This window comes from Bos javanicus, chromosome 1 (genome assembly GCF_032452875.1).
Source record: "Bos javanicus breed banteng chromosome 1, ARS-OSU_banteng_1.0, whole genome shotgun sequence".
Lineage (NCBI taxonomy): Eukaryota > Metazoa > Chordata > Mammalia > Artiodactyla > Bovidae > Bos > Bos javanicus.
The window spans coordinates 141,833,614-141,841,213 of record NC_083868.1 but is presented as its reverse complement, the minus strand read 5'-3'; positions in this window follow the sequence as shown (position 1 = coordinate 141,841,213).

Below are 7,600 nucleotides of genomic sequence, written 5' to 3'. Positions count from 1 at the left end.
GTGTGGAGACGCCCTTTGGAAGGGCAGCCTGGAGCTGAGGTCAGAACCAGGGGTGAGCTGGCAGCAAGCTTTCCCTTGTTACTGACCAGGATAGCCACAGTATCCGCGTGCTGTGTCTGCTGCGTCTCAGCCCCAGCCTTGGAGACGTGGTCCCGTGGGCTCAGGTGTCTCATGACTTTGTTGTCACCGTGTCCCCCCTAGAGACGTGCCTGCTGCCTCACTCCGAGCAGAGAGGTCAGACCCCTGACCATGACCGATATAGCCCTTTCATTTCTGTGGTTTCTAGACTCCGTGTCCAACAACTGTGAGGACATTGTGAGCCGGGTGCAAATTTCTTCTGGATCCCCATTGGGCTGAGGGCACCGCCCATCAGCTCCTGGTGCTCTTGCCCCTGCACGCGGGCCTGGGCACCATGGGCTCCTGGTTTTCCACTTGAGTGCTCCACACCCAAGTGCTGACTCACCCAGAGTTGCCGTCTTCTTCCAGGTCACTGTGCCTGGTGCCGGTTCTTCAGGGCCTTGGCTGGAGGCATTTCACTGCCCAGCCTCAGCTACTTGGGTGTGGCGGGCAGTTTGATTCAGGACTCCTGTTGACGCAGCAGCAGAGCGGAAACCAGCGTTGGAGAAGCTGACATTCAGCAGGGTCCTTTCCCTGAGCTTTCACTTCGAGGGCCAGCTTATGGAAAACTTTGATCTTAACCCTGGGCAAGGGTCCCTCCCCACTCAGCCACCCCTCTTCTCCTCCCACTTTCCTCAGTCATTTCCCCCTACCCACCTCTCTCCCTCCCATCCTTATCCCCCTCTTTTCCTCTCTTCTCTTGCCTTCCTTTACAATTATCGTATGAAGTCAGGGGGTCAGGACCTGCCATTCCAGCACCGGTACGACCTTCCCAGGTGCTGGAGCTCCAGGCTTCCTATTGTATCCATGCATTGACATCATGATCAGGGACATGTGGCTCTGGTGGGGACTGTTGAGTCAGGAGAGGCACCACATGGGCAGGGTACTATGCAGGGGTGTTAGTCATCACTCTGGGCCCAATTGGCAAAGAAAAATATGCCACACCATGATCCAGTGTGAACAATGGCTGGATCCAGTGTTCACAAGTGTCACCCTTCCCCACTGGTGGTTTCATTAAGGTGCAAGCAGGCTCCATGCACAAAAACACAAATGGCTCTGACATCTCCTAGCTTAACCTCAGCCCAAGGATCCCAGTAGAAAGAGTGTTCTCGTCATCTCTGCCCCTTCTCAAACCCCAAATTCAATGTTATTCATAGGAACTTGGGCTTCCCTGGTGGTTCAGATGCAAAGCAGGAGATGTGAGTTTTGATCCCTGGGTCAGGAAGATCTGGAGAAGGAAATGGCAACCCACTCCAGTATTCTTGCCTAGGAAATCCCATGGACAGAGGAGCCTGGTGGGCTACAGTCCATGGAGTTGCAAAGAGTCAGACACGACTGAGGGACTCACACACACGTACACAGGAACTTACTTTTTTTCCTCCCCACATTTTAACAGCTCTTGCGAGAGTGGATGGCATCTTACAGTTGAAGTTGGCAACATTGTTTTCTCTTTTGGAGGTGCTCTAGATAAGGGTACATTTTATCATTCACAGCATCTCAGAATTGATGTAGTACATTGGCCATTCCCCTTAGGAACGGCCTGGCTATGCCCATTCCTAAGACCAGCTGTGGTGGCCAGGGCAAGAGAATGCTCTGGACCCGAGGCTGGGTCAGGTGGTCGGTCTTACCCAGAACTTGGGGTGGTAGTTTGCTAAAGGAAAACCAGGACACTCCTGCTGGAGAGGTGGATTAGAGGCTGGGTAGTGATGATTGCTTCTGGGCAGGAAAGCTATGACAAAGGTAGACAGTGTGTTAAAAAGCAAAGACATCACTTTGCTAACAAAGGTCTGTATAGTCAAGGCCATGGTCTTTCCAGTAGTCATGTACGGATGTGAGTTGGACAATAAAGAAAGCTGAGCACCAAAGGATTGATGCTTTTGAACTGCGGTGCTGGAGAAGACTCTTGAGAGTCCCTTGGAAAACAAGGAGATCAAACAATCAATCTTAAAGGAAATCAGTCCTGAATATTCATTGGAAGGATTGATGCTGAAGCTGAAGCTCCAGTAATTTGGCCACTTGATGCAAAGAACTGATTCATTGGAAAAGACCCTGATGCTGGGCAAGATTGAAGGCAGGAGGAGAAGGGGGTGACAGAGGATGAGATGGCTGGATGGCATCACTGATTAAATGGAAATGAACTTGGGCAAACTCCAGGAGATAGTGAGGGATAGGGAGGTCTGGCGTGCTGCAGTCCATGGGGTCACAAAGAGTCTGACACGACTTGGCGACTGAACAACAACTAACAGACACGGGTTTCCCCACACAGAGACCCCCCACAAAGAGCCCTCAGAAGAGCTGGACCCGCCTGGGGACCTGAGATGCCAGTGGAATGTGTGTCTGGACATCTCAGGAATTCGACAGAAGTCTCCCTGATTCAGGCTCTTCTTGAAGCCCTGGAGAATAGCAGGGATGTTCTGGAAGGTATTGGCCTGGCTTTTGGACAGTTACCCAGTGGCTTCCAAGCCATAGCCACTGGGTCAGAGAGAGTATCTTAGGGTCACCCACTCAATGCATCAGAGGTGGGGGAGGAACCCCTGTTCCCAGGCTCTGTGAACTCTCACCATATCTAGAGGGAAGAAGAGTCATCCCTAGTTACTGAGACCCTGTCCTCCCTAAGCCAAGCTGGATCTAAGAGGGTGCCCACCTGATTGAAGGGGATGAAGCAATCGAGTAACAGAAAGGTGGCTCAGATGGCCACCTCTGCAGGCTACGGGAGGGAAGAACAATCAGAACCTCCCAGGTGGCTGAAGGCCGTGATGATGAAGGGGTTACACAAAGAATAAGTGTCCTCCGTGACTATTGGAAAGTGCTAATATCTGTAATAAAAATGTTTGCACTAAAAGTAACGTATGTGTGTGTGCGTGTGCATGCTCAGTCGTGTCTGACTCTTTGCAACCCCATGGACTGTAGACTCCTCTGTCTATGGGATTATCCTGGCAAGAATATTGGAGTGAGTTGCCATTTTCTTCTTCAAGGGATCTTCCCAACCCAGGGATTGAACCTGTGTCTCTTATGTCTCCTGCATTGGCAGGCAGATTTTTTTTTTTTACCATCTGACCCACATTTTTCAAAAAAGCATTTAGCTGCTGGATGAGGATGAGGAAACACACAGTAGGAGACAAGCCCACCTAGGGCAGGAGGCATCCCTGCCGGCCATTTCACACCTCCAAGTACATGTAGGGGAAAAATAACTGTATAGTTGTATGTGGGGTTCCCAGGTGGTTCAGTGGTAAAGAATCTGCCTGCCAGTGCAGGAGACCTAAGAGACGCAGGTTCAATCCCTGGGTCGGGAAGATCCCGTGGAAAGGGAAATGGCAACCCACTCCAGTATTCTTGCCAGGATAATCCCGTGGACAGAGGAGCCTGGCGGGCTATAGTCCATGGGGTTGCAAAAGAGTGCATGCAACACAATTTAGTGACTAAAGAGCAATAGTTGCATGTAGCTCCAGAAGGATGCTCCCAGAGTCTGTGGGGTGCTGGCCCAGAGCCTGAGGGTCGAGGGTGCTGGGGGAGGACACTCAATTTTTAAGACTCGTGTCTGAGTTAGATGCTGCTGCTACTTGGCTCACAGCCTGAAGGTTTCATCAAGCCTGGGCGCCTCTGTGGCAACCAAAGGGAATGAGGTCTCCTTCCTTGCTTCCTCCCTCCTGAGTCACTGCCTGGGCTGGCTGGGCCACCGGAAAGATGAGCCCCTGGTGAAGTGGCACCTGATGGGGACAGTGAGTGTGGCTGGTGGGGAGGTGGCCCCTGCTTGAGAAAAAACTGGCTCTTGGGCAGGCCGCTGCCTCCTCCGCGGGCTGTGGTGGGCTGTGGCCATGGGACCTCCTTTTTCTTTGGTCTTTCCTGGGCAGCTGTGTGAACGTGCATGTTAAGTCACTTCAGTTGTGTCTGACTCTGTGACCCCATGGACTATAGCCCTCCGGGCTCCTCTGTCCATGGGATTCTCCAGATAAGAACACTGGCATGGGTTGCCATGCCGTCCTCCAGGGGATCTTCCTGACCCAGGGATTGAACTTGTGTCCCTTGTATCTCCTACATTGGCGGGTGGATTCTTTACCACTAGAGCCACCTGAAAGAGCCCTGCTAATTAACCAGCCAGCTCCCCAGGAGGCAGGGCATCTCCCTGCCCATCCATCTCTCCCTGTGCTTCCAGGAACAAAGCCAACTGGATGTGTTGAATCTGATATTAAAAATGTCAATCTTCAGAGGTGAAAGTACCAGACTCTGAAAGGCAGAGACAGACACGTGGACTGCTCAGCGCTCTTGCCAGGAACCCTTAGACCCAGACCTCTCCCTGCCCTGCCCCCTGCTCCATCAAAGGCGGGACATGGGACACGTTTGAACCAGTTGTGCCTGGACCTTGTGACTCTCTATACTCACAAATAGGAACTGCGCCTCTCCTGCCCCGCCCCCCAGGCCTCTCTCCCTTCTCTCAGCACTCAGCACCTCTAGCCAGGAAAAGCTCTCTGGCCCTGACAGTTAAAGGTCCCTGCCCTCCGTCATCCTGCAGAGACACCTACTCATTGGTAAGCCCTGCCCCTGCGCACAGGGCTTCCAGACTTCAGTTACTAATCACGTTGGGAAGATAACAGTGAGCCTCTCACAAGGAAGACAAAGAAAGACACTACCCCCAACCAAAAAATAAAAGAAAGAAAAAGAAAGACATCACCCCCAAATAAGCCAACAAGCAGAGAAAACAAAGTATGGAGCAGGGGAAAACTTTAAAATATACAATTACCTCAGAGAGAAAGCAGAAGACTTCAAACAAACGGAAATCAGAACAGGAGTGTGTGCATGAACATTTCGAGAACAGAAATTGAAAAAAATTTTTAATGTGGTGGGAGAGATGAAACCCTTAACAGAAGGAAAGAAGGTCAGAATCATTCCAGGAGGCCCAACATCCCAATGAGAGAATGTCCAGAAGCAGAGAAGGAAGCAAAGACACCCAAAGTAAGGACAGGAGCCTTAGCTACAGAAGGGCCATCACACGGTGCAGGGCAATGTCTGGGTGGACAGCTAGTCAAAGCATGGCACCCGGAAGGTCAGGGTGGGGATGCAGAGGTGGTGCTGGAAACTTCCAGGGGGTTGCCGGGGCATCGGGGTGGGGGGTTCTAAGTCAGGTGGCATCGGACTGCTAGACAACAAAGGGCAAACTAGAAGACAAGAGAACGATGCCCTCAACATTTTAAGGAAAGTGTTTTTCTTCCTTCCTTTCTTTTTTGACTGCCCAGCAGCATTTGCTCTTAGTTCTCCGACTAGGGGTCAAACCCATACCCCCTGCAGGGGAAGCGCAGAGTCTTAACCACTGGACTGCCAGAGAAGTCTCCGGGAAGGCAGTTTTTCAGTCTAGCACTGCTGTGAATTTTCTCCTTTAATTGTCAGCTTTGTTTGTCTCTCCATCTTTTTCTCTCCCTTCGCTATGGTCTACGTCATTGGCCCCTATATAGGAGCTGTGCCTTCCAGTTGCAGAGTGGAGCTGACTTTGTGAGAATGGGGCTGTGTCTAACCTGTCATTAACTTATCCATTGATATTGTTATTCCATCCATTGTATTTTTTATTTCTATAAGTTCTATTTCACTCCTTCTGAATATGCCCCCCCCCTTTTTTTTTTCCAGCAGTACCTGGGTTCAATTCCTTGTTTTTACATCTATAATCATTTTAAACATGTTTGTTTAAAGCTATTATCTGATAGTCCTATTACCTGAGGTTCTTAGGAATCTCATTTCCCTGTTTATGGGGTCTGCTGGTGGATTGTTTTCTCATGTCTTACAGTTTTGGATTGTGAGCTCATTTTCAGTAGGGCTCTGCCTGTGGGAATATTTTGTGCTTAAGCTGAGGACGTGTTTTTCCTGAAAGATTTTGTGTTTGCAAGATTCTCATTTGTATTGGCAGTCAGTGAATATTTTCATGCTAATCTCAGGGCTTTGTGAGTCCTAGACTATGCAGGTAGTACACGTTTGAGTCTCACACCTGAAAAGGACAGGCTCACCATTACAAGTTCTCTAGATTGGTTTTGTTTTTGTTTTTTTTTGCTTGGTTTTTTAAACCACCCATGGCACGGGCTGACTTCCCTCATGGCTCAGCTGGTAAGGAGTCTGCATGCGATTCAGGAGCTGTGGGCTTGATATTTGGGTTGGGAAGATTCCCTGGAGAAGGAAATGGCAACCCCCTCCAGTATTCTTGCCTGGAAAATCCCATAGACAGAGGAGCCTGGCAGACAACAGTTCATGTGGTTGCAAAGAGTCAGACACGACTGAGTGACTTCACTTCTCTCTTCTCTGGCACAGGCTGAGATAGGTATGTTTCCAGGTCTTTTCTCTTTGTTGGTGGGTAGACATATTCCTTTGCAGGGAGCTGTCAAGGGTCTCACTTAACAACAGCTGCCTTGCATGGGCCCCAGCCTTTTCTTGTGTCCTGGGATGTTGGACCCAACTCCCCAAGTATGGAGACTGGCAGCCACATTTACCAGGTTGGTCTTCATTTCTCTCTTCTCCTTTGGTGCCTAGAAATTTTGCTCCCTTTTTTTCTGGTACATTTAGATAATCATGTAAAGGGATTCTCACATTTTATACAACATTTCTAAATGTGTATTAGGCAAGTCTTCATGTCTGGTCCACATAGGATAGGGGCAGGTCCAAGCCTATTGACCTAGGCATAGTGATGTACAAACAGTGAATTTTAATTTCAATGTGGCTGTTGACATAACCACCCTGGGTGACTGTGGGTGTGGGTGGGGCTGTTATGAAAGGGCTCAATCTTCATCTTTTGTAGTCAGAAATGAAGACTTAAACAGAAAACAGCAGTGAACAGCAGTGACCACTTAGGACAGGATGAACACTAAAGATTTGAACTTCAAGTTTTTAAAAAATATATTTATTTATTGGGCTGCCTCCGTCTTAGTTTCAGCATGTAGGATCTTTGGTGCAGTACATGGGCTCTCTAGTGGTGTTCGGGCTCCAGAGCGTGGGCGCTCAGAAGTTTTGATGCACAGTCTTAGTTGCTCTATAGGACCTTAGTACCCCAATCAGGGATTGAACACGTGTCCCCTGCACTTCAAGGTGGATTCTAAACCACTAGACCACTAGGAAGTCACGAACTTCAGGACTTGAATGTGGCTGCCCCACTGTGTGAGAGCTGGATTTTGGCAGTGGGCGACCAGTAAGGCAGGGGACAGTTGTGTTCTGCTTCCTTGTCCGGAGCTCTTTGCTTAATGCGCCGTGTATATTTACTGATCTGATTAAAAAACACACAAGGAATAATTTGGCCACCTGATGTGAACAGCCAATTCATTGGGAAAGACCCTGATGCTGGGAAAGGTTGAGGGCAGGAGAAGAGGGCGACAGAGGATAAAATGGTTGGATGGGATCACTGACCCAATGAACAAGAGTTTGAGAAACTCCAGGAGATGGTGAAGGAGAGGGAAGCCTGGTGTGCTGTGGTCCGTAGGGTCTCAAAGAGTTGGACATAACTTAGTGACTGAAC